General features: G+C 42.6%; 1 protein-coding gene across 1 annotated transcript in view; it reads right to left on the bottom strand.

Annotated features, from left to right (window-relative positions):
• Positions 1-2325, bottom strand: part of LOC132453330 (voltage-dependent calcium channel gamma-5 subunit-like) — a 146972-nt gene extending 144647 nt beyond the window's left edge. The window contains exon 1 of the mRNA XM_060046175.1: positions 2193-2325. The gene's annotated coding sequence lies outside the window, so the exon portion shown is untranslated. The remainder of the gene's footprint in view (positions 1-2192) is intronic.
• Between the last annotated feature and the right edge of the window lie 10775 nt (positions 2326-13100).

Below are 13100 nucleotides of genomic sequence, written 5' to 3'. Positions count from 1 at the left end.
AAATGACGTTGTAGATATCTATTATCAAGTTATAGATATCTTGAAAGGAATTTTGATTAGAGGTATAGATATCTGTAACTTTCATTCCGCCTAGTCAAAATGTAATTACAGATATCTTGAATTTGAGTTTTGACTAGTGTTGGCTCGTTCGTTCGCGAACCGGTTCGAATGAACAAATCTTTAGGACGAACGAACCGAACCGGTTCGTCTCTCTCGTTCGTTCGGTCGTCTCGTTCACCATTCGATTCACCGGAAACTCGACTGAACGAACAAACAATTTTCCGGTAGCACTAACTCCACTGAGTCTGACTGACTCAGCTGAGAATTGTGCAATGGCGTGCATTCCATGATGCGATTCACCTTTACCGGAAACTAGGCTGAATCGCGAACGACTCCTCCACGTTCAGTCGAGTTTCCGGTGAATCGATTCACCGGAAACTCGACTGTAATGGGAGGAGTCGTTCACGAATCGTATGTTCGTTCAGCCTGTTTTCCGGTAGCGGTAAATCGCATCATGGAATGGACCCCATTGCACGGTTCTCAGCTGAGTCAGTCAGACTCAGTGGAGTTAGTGCTACCGGAAACTCGACTGAACGAACGAACGATTCGCGAACGACTCCTCGTGGCGAACTGAATCACGCGAACTGGGTCACGGAAACTAATCATTAAATCCAACACTAGTTTTGACTAGGCAAAATGACGTTTCAGATATCTGTAATGACAAATTATAGGACCGCCTCCCGCTTTAGGCGGGAGCGGAGCAAGTCGTTGTCATTCAAACCATCATTCACACCATTGTGAGGGCTCGTTCAATTTCATGGCGTTTTCTGATGTTTTTTTCAATTACAGCCGACTGCTCCTTTCTCATAGAAATAAGGAAATGAACCAACTTCTTCTTTGATTATGGCGGCATGGGGAAATTACGTATTTCTGGATATCTAAAACGTCACGCCCAATAATTCGCACTCAAATGACGTTTGAGATATCTTGAACTTTCATTCTGCCTAGTCAAAATTACAGATATCTGCAATTGTAATTTAAGATGTGTGACGAGTTGAATGTATTTTTACGTGACGTCATTGCAGATATCTGTAATTCAGTTTCGCCTAGTCAAAACTGAATTACAGATATCTCTATCTGTCGTTTCGACTAGTCACAATTACGTTACAGATATCTTGAATCAAAATTTCAACTATTCAAAATGTAACGACTAGTCAGAAAGAAGTTGTTGATATCTACAATGTTAATTCCGGATAGTCAAACTTAGTTTATAAATGACAATTCGGCTTGCCATAGTAGGTCACACGGGTGTATTTGTGTGACGCGTTCTTATCAGCTGATGTTAACGGAGAGTGATCCACCTGTCAGTGGATAACATCGAAAGTATATCCTTCGAAACATGTCAAGGTAAAGAAAATAACATAAAGGCCTACCAATATATGTGTCTGTGATAAAAGAAAACTATAAATAAATAACAATAAAGACTATCACGAATCAGAGACTGAAACGGTAGTGCAACCTTTAGTTTACCAAGTTTACAATGTCTGCACCACAATGCTACAGCAGGCCATTGACCATTAACTTCAACAATCAAAAGGTCGACGCTATTTAAATAGATTAACTACCATGACTAAATGCAGGCTGCTGTTGCAGGCTGATGATGGGATATTTAACAATAATTCATCTCAGGCTCCGTGAATAGTGGGGAATAGCCCTCTCGACCTTCGCCTCGGGGGCTATTCACTTCGCCTTCGGCGAGTACGGTAATTGTTAAATATCCCATCATAGAACCCACACAGGTGTCCCTCATAACCCTGAAGGTCTGCTCCCCTATGAACCAGGGCAGGAGACCTATCTCCAATAGTCTTCTACCCGTACCCTGGTATGCACGGGAGCAGACCTAGAAGGATAGAAGCAGCGCAATGTTAAGGCTCTCCCCTGATGGAGCGAAACGTTGTCAAACGAAATTACCGGTTCAGAGCAGAGCCAGACCAAACTCCCACAAAAGTCCACGACATGCTTAATGGTGGTTAATGGACGCTTAGTCTTTCCCAAACAATAAGGCTTACACATGGAGCCATTCGAATAAACGTGGTCGTTTCACAATATTTACCCAAACCAACTCAGAAAAAATAAATCCCCCAAAAGTTATAAAGTAACAAATCCTCTTTGTGACGCAAGGAGCGTGCTACCTTGAAAGGTGAAGAGGTTCGGCGGGGAGTCAGTCTTGCGCTCACTCCTCTCTCCTCCCGCGCGCTGTCCGTATGCCTTTGCTCGGAGAACACAGTGGCGGGCGCAGCTTGCGTCGCGCGCGCTCTACCCTCCCAAGCAGAATACGTGCTCGTATCAATTCAACATCACTTTAGTTTACGCTTTGGTGACACACACACACACACACACACACACACACACACACACACACACACACACACACACACACACACACACACACACACACACACACACACACACACACGCAGTCTCCTTCCGTCATCGCAGGTGGGAATCGAACCCGTCACTTCTGCTCTCATTGCCTTAGCCGATGGGACAAGCACGTGTCACTCTGACAGATTGACCTGCTTGTCCTGGGTCGACTGCAAACACCGCCTGTCCTGCCCAAACGTGCATTACAATACATGATGAGGTGGAAAGGGGATACTGCCCTTTAAAGGAGGACCAAAGCCGGAACCGCGGGGTCTAAATCCCCCCCTCTATAGGTTAAACCATGCTATTGCACGCATCACTTCTTGGCTGACGGGGTTAGCGATACCTGCTGATTAGTTAACGTGGAGCATCTCTCAGAGGCTGGGTTAGGAGGTTGGTTTGGCCCAAAAAAAAAAACGTCATTATATTTCATGTAGGCTACGCCATCTAGGCTTCGCCTTATGGGCTTATCAGGTGCGCATGCCTGCGCACACTGACATTTTCAGCTATGCACCAATCAACGTGGGCAACGCCCACATTCCCAACGGCACTGTGTATAGAATGCGGGGCAGAGCAGTCTTCTTCCCCCTTTTTCTTTCAGCAATTGCTGAAACCAGTCAACTACTTCAACCATCTACGATGAAGAAACGCAGCGGTGGCGTGACAGGGACCACAGAGGTATGGCCTCTCTGCTCCTCCTGCCCAGTGGCGTGACGGAGCCCACAGAGGAAAGGCCTCTCTGCTCCTCCTGACTGGGGGCGCCTCCGCGCACAGTTGCATTGTTTACCGACCATGGAAGTATAAGTTAATAACTCCTCCGATGATTCTCTAATATGTGATCTTTAAATTACACTCCTCCTGCAATCTGCACTGTAAAAAGAAAATAGTTGGATCAACTTAATTGAATAACTTAAATTGGTAACACGGAAATGAATTAATTTTATTCAAATAAAAATAGCAAGTTAGACTAACTTGAGAAATTGTTTTAAGTCGGATCAAATTACTAAAATGTTAGTTTTCAAATAAACAATTTGCATCAATCAAACTTAAAATTAATGCACAACAAATTAAAATTTCCTTTTTTTCCAACTCAATTATTTGCTATATCCTGAAGTAAGATACTGCTTCCTTAGAACCCAATATTCTGACTTGAGGTTAAGAATATTTTTATAGTAACCTTAGTGTAAAATGTAAGTTTACTCAACATCATTAAAATACTGTTTTACAAATTAAAAATGTAAGTTGGCTTTCAATAAAATATCACATTTTCAAATCTGTTTTTTTTTTAAATACTTTATTATATGAAAGTATAAAACACAACATGCCGATATCTTCCAACACATTTCACATTAAATTCATACAGGTTAAATTTACTTTTTTCTTTGACCACATATGCACAACATGCATTACAGTTTATACTACAAAAAGATTTGAGTCATTTTCAATTGCTTCACCATTGCTGTAACTGAATGCATTTTTGATACAGCAGTCGACAAATGTCGCTCATCCAGGATTGGTTAAAGGACAATTCCGGTACTTAGCACACTGAGCCCCCTTTCTTGGTTGCCTTTCATCCTAGACAACCCAGAAAGGGGGCTCAATGTGCTAAATACCGGAATTGTCCTTCAACTCAAACAAGTCCCAACAGGAGCGTTAAGTGATATTGCAAAGTATTATTTTGACCTGCTCCCCTTCACTACCAGTATTTGAGCCGGAGTGTGAGGCAAAAAGCTATACATTACAAATGTTTAACTATTCATCTAAATAAAGTCCAAAGTAGGCACCAAAGTATTATGCAAACATGCATTTTAACAATCACAATACTAATGCATAAAAAGTGGCCCAAAATAAACAGTTTGGGCAAGCAAAATCTTTTCCATATAGAACACCTTTTTAACGGCAAAAGACACATTAGTAACAAAAAAAGAAATAAAAATAAAAGAAATAAAAGGCCCTTCTCCAGTTTGTGGTGTAATTTAGCCTTTTTCAATGATTCTGGCAGCCGCCAGTTTTTTAAAAAAAAAAATCCTATAAGTTCTCAAGACTCAATATTTCAACTTTGTAATGACAATTAACTACTTGAACAACTTAGTATCTCACATTCACAGTTTAAAATCATAATACCAGTGTGTAATGCGAGTTTGCCTTTTTCCATGTTTCTGGCAAATATATTATATGATTTAGATATCCATGTAGGCTATATGATAATATTTAGATATAGAGCTCCAGGACTCCCATGTGTTCTAGAATATTTACAGAACACGGCTAAAGGCTGTGTGCGCCTCGCCATTGCGATACATCCACTGTAAACAGAGTGCATAGTACCGTGGCTGCAAGCTGCTCAGGGCCACACCCCCACCCTCCTCCTTGACCCGCCTCGCTCCTCCTCATTTGCATTATAGCTACAGACACCAAAACAGCGTATTTGGGGGAAGCTCAATGGGCGACTGGCTCGGAGTGGCTGTAACTCTGCACCACGGCTGAATTTCGGGAACGTCTTTGAATGCTGTGTTAGTTGCCCACTAATACCTATATTAAAGAATACATAAAATACCATGTCATGGGACCTTTAACAGATTGTATTTTTTGTTATTTTGAAAACACATGGAAACAAAAATGTAACCTTTCCACAGAAAATGAAGAAAACTCCTCTTCGAAAAACCTGCAACAAAATCAATGTGCATCATTTTGTGGTTTGAAGAATATTTGTCTCTTTAAACACACAAAGGCAAAAACACCCAAAGAGGCTCGAGTTTCACAGGCCCCATGTCTTAAAGCAGGGGTTCTCAAAGTGCGGCCCGCGGGCCAATGGCGGCCCGCGGAATCATTCCTGGCGGCCCGCAATGACATACAGATATAAGTAAATAAAAAAAAAAATAAAAAAAAAATTATCATAATTTTTTTTTTTTTATATCAATATTAATTTAAACAAAAATAAATAAATATAAGGAGAAAAGTCGACTCTAGCTTTCAATTAAATCCTGTTACATTTGTTAGTTTTAATCCGTACATTACTTTGAAAGGATGAACCGCAGTTTCATTATTTAGACCTCACTTCACCTCACTCCCAGAGGTCCACGACCACGGTGCAATGTTTTTTTTCACCACTGCGATGCTTACGGCGTTTCCCGCCTCAGTCACACCTTGACTGCAGCTGTGATAATGGAGTCGGAGCGGGAGTCGGAGCGGGAGCCGGGCCCCTCGAGAAAGAAACGTAATTTTGGCGATGAGAAAAGGCGGTTTCAAGATAAGTGGACATACGCTTACTTTGCCGTACCTCACGGGTCGGATAAAGTCATGTGCCTGATCTGCAAGCAGGTTAATGCAGTGCTGAAGGACTTCAACATAAAACGCCATTATGATACCAATCATAAAACCTACGAAAAATTTACCGGCGAGGACCGCACCGGTAAGCTTGAACAACTTAAAAGAGCCTACGCTGCACAGCAGTCAGTTTTCACAAATCTAACCAAATCCGGTGAAGCTGTAACACAGGCTAGTTACGTTGTAGCTCAAGAAATAGCCCGCCGGAGCAAGCCCTTCAGTGACGGAGAATTTGTGCGAGACTGCATGTTGAAAGTGGCCGACATTGTATGCCCTGAGCAAAAAGCAAAGCTCTGTGACATAAGTTTGTCGAATGACACAGTCGCACGACGAATCGAAGATCTGGCAAACAATCTCAAAGAGCAACTGGGACAACGTATGGAGGGACTAGGAAAGGGAGCTTTTTCCATCGCACTGGATGAAAGCACAGACATTTCCGATACAGCGCAATTGCTGATTTTCATCAGAACGGTCACGGAGAACTTTGAAATAGGCGAGGAGCTGCTTAGTTTGGAGAGTATCAAAGACAGAACAAGGGGAGTCGACATTTGTGATGCTGTATGTCGTAGTCTCGAAGCATACAATGTGAAGCTGCCGTCTATGGTCGGTGTCACAACAGATGGAGCACCGGCAATGGTCGGAAGAAAGGCAGGTGCCGTGTCTCTGCTCTCTGAGAAAGTGGCCAACAGCGGAGGGGAGAAACTAATCAAATATCACTGCATAATACACCAAGAAGCCCTCGCTGCTCAAACGCTTGAAATGAAACATGTCATGGAGATTGTTGTGAAGACAGTTAATTTCCTGAAGTCCAGAGGTCTGAATCACCGCCAATTCAAGACTTTTTTGGAGCAATCGGAGGCAGATTTTGGTGACGTCATATACTTCTCTGCTGTCAGGTGGCTGAGCAGAGGTGCCACATTGAAGCGTTTTTTTAACTTGAGGAAGGAAATAAGAGAGTTCATGGAGTCAAAAGGACAGGATTTGACACAGCTAAGTGACACTAAATGGCTCTGTGACCTAGCGCTCCTTGTTGATGTGAACACTTGTCTCAGCGATCTCAATTTGAAGCTGCAGGGCCATGGGAAGCTTATTTACACACTATTTGACAACGTCAAAGCTTTCCAGAGAAAAATTGAACTGCTGCAGGGACAGCTCAAACAGGGAGTTCTAACCCATTTTCCCGCCTGCAAGGCGCTCGTAGATGAAACAGACACAGATGGGCAACACGTTCTGCGTCACCTGCGTTCAGACCACAACCAAAACCTCTTAAAAAAATTAAGAGAGGAATTCGAACACCGCTTCTCCGACTTCAGAAACCACGAGAAGTCAATCAACCTCTTCCAAAATCCTTTCTCGTGTGTCCCTGCGGAAGAGCCTGCAGAAATGCAGTTTGAGCTCATCGACCTACAGGAGAGCTCCGAGGCCAGAGCAGCATATCGTGACAGGAATCTCATTGAGTTCTACAAAGCACTTTCCCCAGCGACATACCCTGCACTGCGCCAGCATGCCATCAGAATGGTCTCTTTATTCGGGAGCACATATATTTGTGAGAAGACCTTCTCCACCATGGCCATCAACAAATCCAAGCTGAGATCCAGGCTTACAGATGGCCATCTACACGATGTCCTTCGTATTGCAACAACGGAGATGGAGCCGGACATCAGAGGAATCGTGGCCAACCGAAAACAGCACCACAAATCCCACGCCAATAAAAAAAGGTATGTTGACCTAGTAACAAATAATGTGTGATTTAATGACAAGCTTATTGATGACAGGCAATGAGATATTTACGGGCCACACGTGAAGAAAACAAATATTTTTGCGATGGCGAGATTAAAATCGACACGTCGACTTTAAACTCGAAATGTCGAGAATAAAGTTGAAACTAAACATCATATCGACTTTAATCTCAACGTGTCCATTTTCCGTTCTTCTGTCAGCACGCAGACGCTCCGGGCATCCTCCCAAGCGTGCAGCGGATGACACGAAGTAGTCGACAATAACCCTGGGGTCATTGTTTGTGGTGTAGGCCTCCATCCAAACAATATAGCGACTAAAACCGTCAATGCAACCACTGATGGCAATGCCGTACTACTACAGCGGATGACTACTTTGTGTCATCCGCTGCACGCTTGGGAGGATGCCCGGAGAGGAACTGAAGAGGAACGGAAAATGGACACGTCGAGATTAAAGTCGATATGATGTTTCAACTTTATTCTCGACATTTCGAGTTTAAAGTCGACACGTCGAGATTAAAGTCGACATGACATTTCAACTTTATTCTCGACATTTCAAGTTCAATGTCGACATGTTGACTTTAAAGTCGACACGTCGATTTTTATCTCGTGTCGATTTTTATCTCGTGTCGATTTTAATCTCGTCACGGCAAAAATATTTTTTTTCTTCACGTGTGGCCCTAATACTCCGTCGTAGATATTAGTGATGATGATGACTTGTTTGGTAAGCTTCTATTTTAAAAGTCTCTTTCTCCCCCTCTGTGTGTGTGTGTGTGTGTGTGTGTGTGTGTGTGTGTGTGTGTGTGTGTGTGTGTGTGTGTGTGTGTGTGTGTGTGTGTGTGTGTGTGTGTGTGTGTGTGTGTGTGTGTGTGTAGGTTTTCCTGTGGTGATTTGGTAGCTGGAATTGCTCCTGAATAAGGAGCTCCATTCTGACAAGAAAGGAAGGCACAATCAGACTGACTGTTTTAAATAAGTTTCTGAAATGCACACAGGACTGTTATATCCCAAATTCGAAGAGAATCCCAGGGATTGTGTGTTAGTTACAATGTTTCTTAAGGTTTTCTGAAGTTGTGCCATGTTTTGCCTAATTTGTTATTTAAAATGTGTTTAGACTGGATGCAGACCAATACATAATTGTATAATTATTTGTAATTGTAGATTTGTAGAGAGAGCAACCTGGTCATTAAAATTATTACAAATTGAATTCTGTTTTATTTTTTCTTTGGCGGCCCTCAGTCAAATTCGGGTTCCTAAATTGGCCCTCAGCTGTCAAAACTTTGAGAACCCCTGTCTTAAAGGATAAATCCGGTGTAAAATGGATCTGGGATGTTTAATATGATGACGAGATGGTATATCCGTTTGGGAGCAAAATAGCTAGCTATATCTATATCTAGACGCATTCTTAAGTTGGCTGTTTTTAGCCGATTCTACCATCGGTAGGATCCACGCTATAAACTTGGAATCATGGGGGCATCGACTCATGGTAAAAACGAAATCACTATTTAATAGGCTAGAAGTAGCCCGACACTTCTTTGGTAGTATAATAAGGGTCTTAAAATATAAAAAGAGGCATTGATAACTTTGTAAGTGTACAGATTGTTTATTAAAAATGACATTTTATACACACAATACCATCAGTAGTTCACCCGTCGACACCATTTTGTATTTAAGACTCGATAGGTCGATTGACGAACACAGAACTTGTGACATCCGTGAACAACACTCAAGCACTGTGTTCGCCAAGATACTTATCGAGTCTTAAATGCAAAATTTATATATTATATCAGAGATGCTAGCCCACTAGTCCAACGTCCCTTTATTTAGAAAAAAATGAATAAACCCTCCACTCCGACCACCATGGCCAAGATAACCCCCACCACGAGTCTTTACATGTGTGGAAGTACCAGAGAGTCGAGAACCCAACGCAGTCTTTAAGATTCATAATATCAGAGAATATTCGTCAGTTCGACCACGGCGCAATGAATGAATAAAGATCTTAAACACGTCGGAAGAAAAACACATTAATTTGACAGATGTTACCCGAGGTTAGCACTTTACAACCTCATTGATGACCAACATTTAGAAAAACATGTACTTTTAATTCAACCTTGTGAAATCGAACCGTAGTGTCTGTGTGCTTCCACCTGCACTATGCGTGCTCCCGCGGCCGGGGATACTCTTCTTATAGGGGGTAACCACATTGACCGTAAAATAAATGCCTTTAAGTATCCACGCTGATGTGCAAATAAGCGGCATAACCAGTGAACTACATGACTTACGTTTACTTTCAGTAATGGTATTACACCACAAGACTACCTTGCACAAGGTTACTAATAGGGATGAGTCGGTCGCGACCGATTCGTTGCAACGAACGAATCCCGAACGTGAACGACAAGAACTGGTTCCCCAAAACAAGAAGAACTGGTTCTTTGATTCTTTTTTTTTTAACATAAACCAAAAATATGGTCACGTAAATAAAATATACAAACGAACAGAGCTCCGTCTCCCCGCGACTTATATTGATTGAGTCTACAACGTTCTCAAAGATTCAGCCAATGAGAGGTAGCAATGGTGTTGCAATGGCACCTGGGTAAACAAATGACAAGGCGGTACCGTCGAATATGCACGCTTTCTCTGTCTGACGTGTCTTGGGTCATACCATTCGACGTGGGGCCACTCATATATCCCCCTACATTTTTTCGAAAATAGACTTGACCTCCATCTGTTTATTGGATAAACGCATTTCCCAATCCCAGGAGTCTTTGCTCCATTCTACGTCAATTTAAGAACAAACAAAGAAATTAAACTGCAGTTCGTATTTTTTATTTATGACCATGAAAGTTCCGTAATGCCTGAACAATGAAGAATGACATGTAAAGTAAAATTATAAATGTAAAACCATGAATGAAATATAGAGAGTAAGCAAGTGGTATAAATATTGGTGGGACGTTGGGTTATACTAAATAGCAGGCATCTCCAAACGGCGGACTGCGGTCTTGACGGTCCTATCCGGACCCATGACCAATTTAAAGTAATAATAAAAAAAAGTTTTTTTATTTTTTATTTTTTTTAAGACGTAATCTGACGTAACGAACGAATCAAAACGACCGAATCAAATAAACGAATCGTTATAGTGAACTGAACTGAAAGAACTAGTTCCCGGAAAAGAATCATTTTGCCCATCCCTAGTTACTAACCAAAGGTTTACTCCAACTCTCCGCTAGCAAACTGACAAAAAATTTAAAAGGAATAGCAGCAGAGCAGTGGTGTTGTTTAATTAACGGCCGGACTCACCACTGTGCTTCATGAGAACGACATGCACCCTCTCTCGTCGCCTGTGTCTCACATACGTTAACGGAGACGGTGGCGGCAGTAAAACACCCAAACACCCACCCCCACACACATCTTAACAGAACTGCGAGCGAGCGTAGCAAAGTTGCAAACACATGTAAGCCTAAATGTATCCGTGTTAATGTGCAAATAAGCAGCTTAACCAGTACACAGTATGACATACGTTAACTTAAGACTACTTTCAGTAACAGTATTACACCACGAGAGCCCCGCGTTGAAGTTACTTGCACAAGTCATTCATTTAGCAAAATGCTAAATGAAATAGCATCAGAGCGCTGCTGCTACTGATCAGTTAATAGCATAACGATCACTATAATTTTTAATGCCACATTACCTTTAGCACACCAGTGGTTTGAACATATGGCTAACACTTTTCACAAAATCCGTTAAATGCATCGAACATGTTAAGCTAACCTAAAGATAACCCTAATTCCGACACCTCATTGCTCCGACGTCTCAATGGTCCGAAATATTTCCCATTGGAAAGGCGCATTAGGCCGACGGTTATGTTGGCCTATTCGGCATATTGAACCGTCGGCCTATAATGCGCCTCTTGTTTGATTTATCGGACAAACGGGCCTTCGGAACATTGGGTTCCGTTTTCGTAAAATTTAACCGTCGGCATAGTGGCATGTCGATCTAATGGGAAATATTTCGGACCATTGAGACGTCGGAACAATGAGGCGTCGGAATTACGGCATGGCACTGGTCTGGTTCAGTTCGTAAACTGAAGTTAACCCTTAAGACGTACATTTTTTGACCAATACAGGCAGAACATTTGTTATCTGACAAATACAATTTATAACACATGACTTTGTCTACATTAAACGTACGGTTTTTCAGAGTGACCTTTACCGCGTGGATGATGAGATTGACGAGGAGAAAAAATGTCAGCTTCAGCTACAGAAATCTGGCTGGAAAAGACATTGACGTTCAACAAATAAACGTCTACGTCATGACGTTAGACAGGGAAACCTAATTGAAGCGCTTTCATTTGCATAAGAATAGCAGGTCAATGTAATAAATTACAATTTATATTTGATATAATACACAAAAGTACAGTGCCGTCGCTAAAGCAGAAATCTGAATCAGACTTATTCAAAACAGTACTTTACTTCAACTTTTCAAAAATATACTTTTTAGAGTGTGGACAACAATTATTATTTAACAATTAATATGCCGGGTCGAAACAACATTTGTTTCACTACGACTCCTTTGAGTTACCCACTCCTCCTTCTCCTGCATAAAATACATAAATAAAATCAAACGCTTCAAAAGAGGAAACTTAAATTTTATTAGTACATGGTATAAAGATAATTATGAGCATTTGATTGATATCCAGAATATTTTTGCGGGGACACATTACTGTTCCCCACTTGTATTGGAGTGAACGGGGATATCTAATTCTGAGACTCCATGAATCGAGGGACCCGTCCACACCCCGCTAAAACAGCTGCAATACCAGGCTTGGCCGCTGAGCACTGGTGGATTGCGGAAGTATGCACTGCTCCTGGGGGCCTGTGTCTCTTCGGCCTGCATCCGCTTGCAGACGAGCCAGACATCACACACGTTGTGAAGGTGGGAGGGCCAGACAGCTTTAATCAGCTGTTCGCTCGCCCTCTTCCCGAGCGCTACGCACTTTGGCAAGGGTGTTTCTCGGTACAGTCGGTTCGCTGTAAGGAGAAGGCTGAGTTTCTCGTGGTACGTTCCTCTGTTGCCCTGTCGCATCGGCCTGCCATGCAGTGGTATTCTCCGCTTGCAGAGGAGCCAGACATCACACTCGATGTGAAGGTGGGAGGGGCCAGACAGCTTTAATCAGCTCTCTGCCCGAGCGCTTTGCGTGTTGGCAAGAGTGACATTATTTCTACAACATGGTTGGTGGAGACAGCCTCACCGTGGTTTTTCCGCTTGCAGACAAGCAACTACATCAAACACATAGTGTGAAGACGCCCTCCCTTTCGGTTGTAGGGCGGGGTAGTATAGCCAGGGTTCTCCCGCCTCCGTGCGGCGTTCCTGTGTGCTTCATGAGCGGGCTTTGACTCATCACCTGACGCCGTTTGTACGGCCGCGTGTACCAGTCCCCCAGACCCCGACTTCCCCTGCATGCCAAGAACCTTCTGAAAGAACCTCTGTCTTATGTACATTTACTGTACTGTTGAAGTGTTTTTACTAGAAGTGTTGCCTGCAAGACCTAATGGTTCAGAATGTGGTGGAAAAACAGTTTTTGAGACAGGAAGGTCCTGCCCTCGGGGTCCGACCGGGCCA

This window comes from Gadus macrocephalus, chromosome 3 (genome assembly GCF_031168955.1).
Source record: "Gadus macrocephalus chromosome 3, ASM3116895v1".
In the NCBI taxonomy this organism is placed as follows: domain Eukaryota; kingdom Metazoa; phylum Chordata; class Actinopteri; order Gadiformes; family Gadidae; genus Gadus; species Gadus macrocephalus.
The sequence above is the reverse complement of the archived record's forward strand: the minus strand, read 5'-3'. Positions and strand labels throughout refer to the sequence as shown.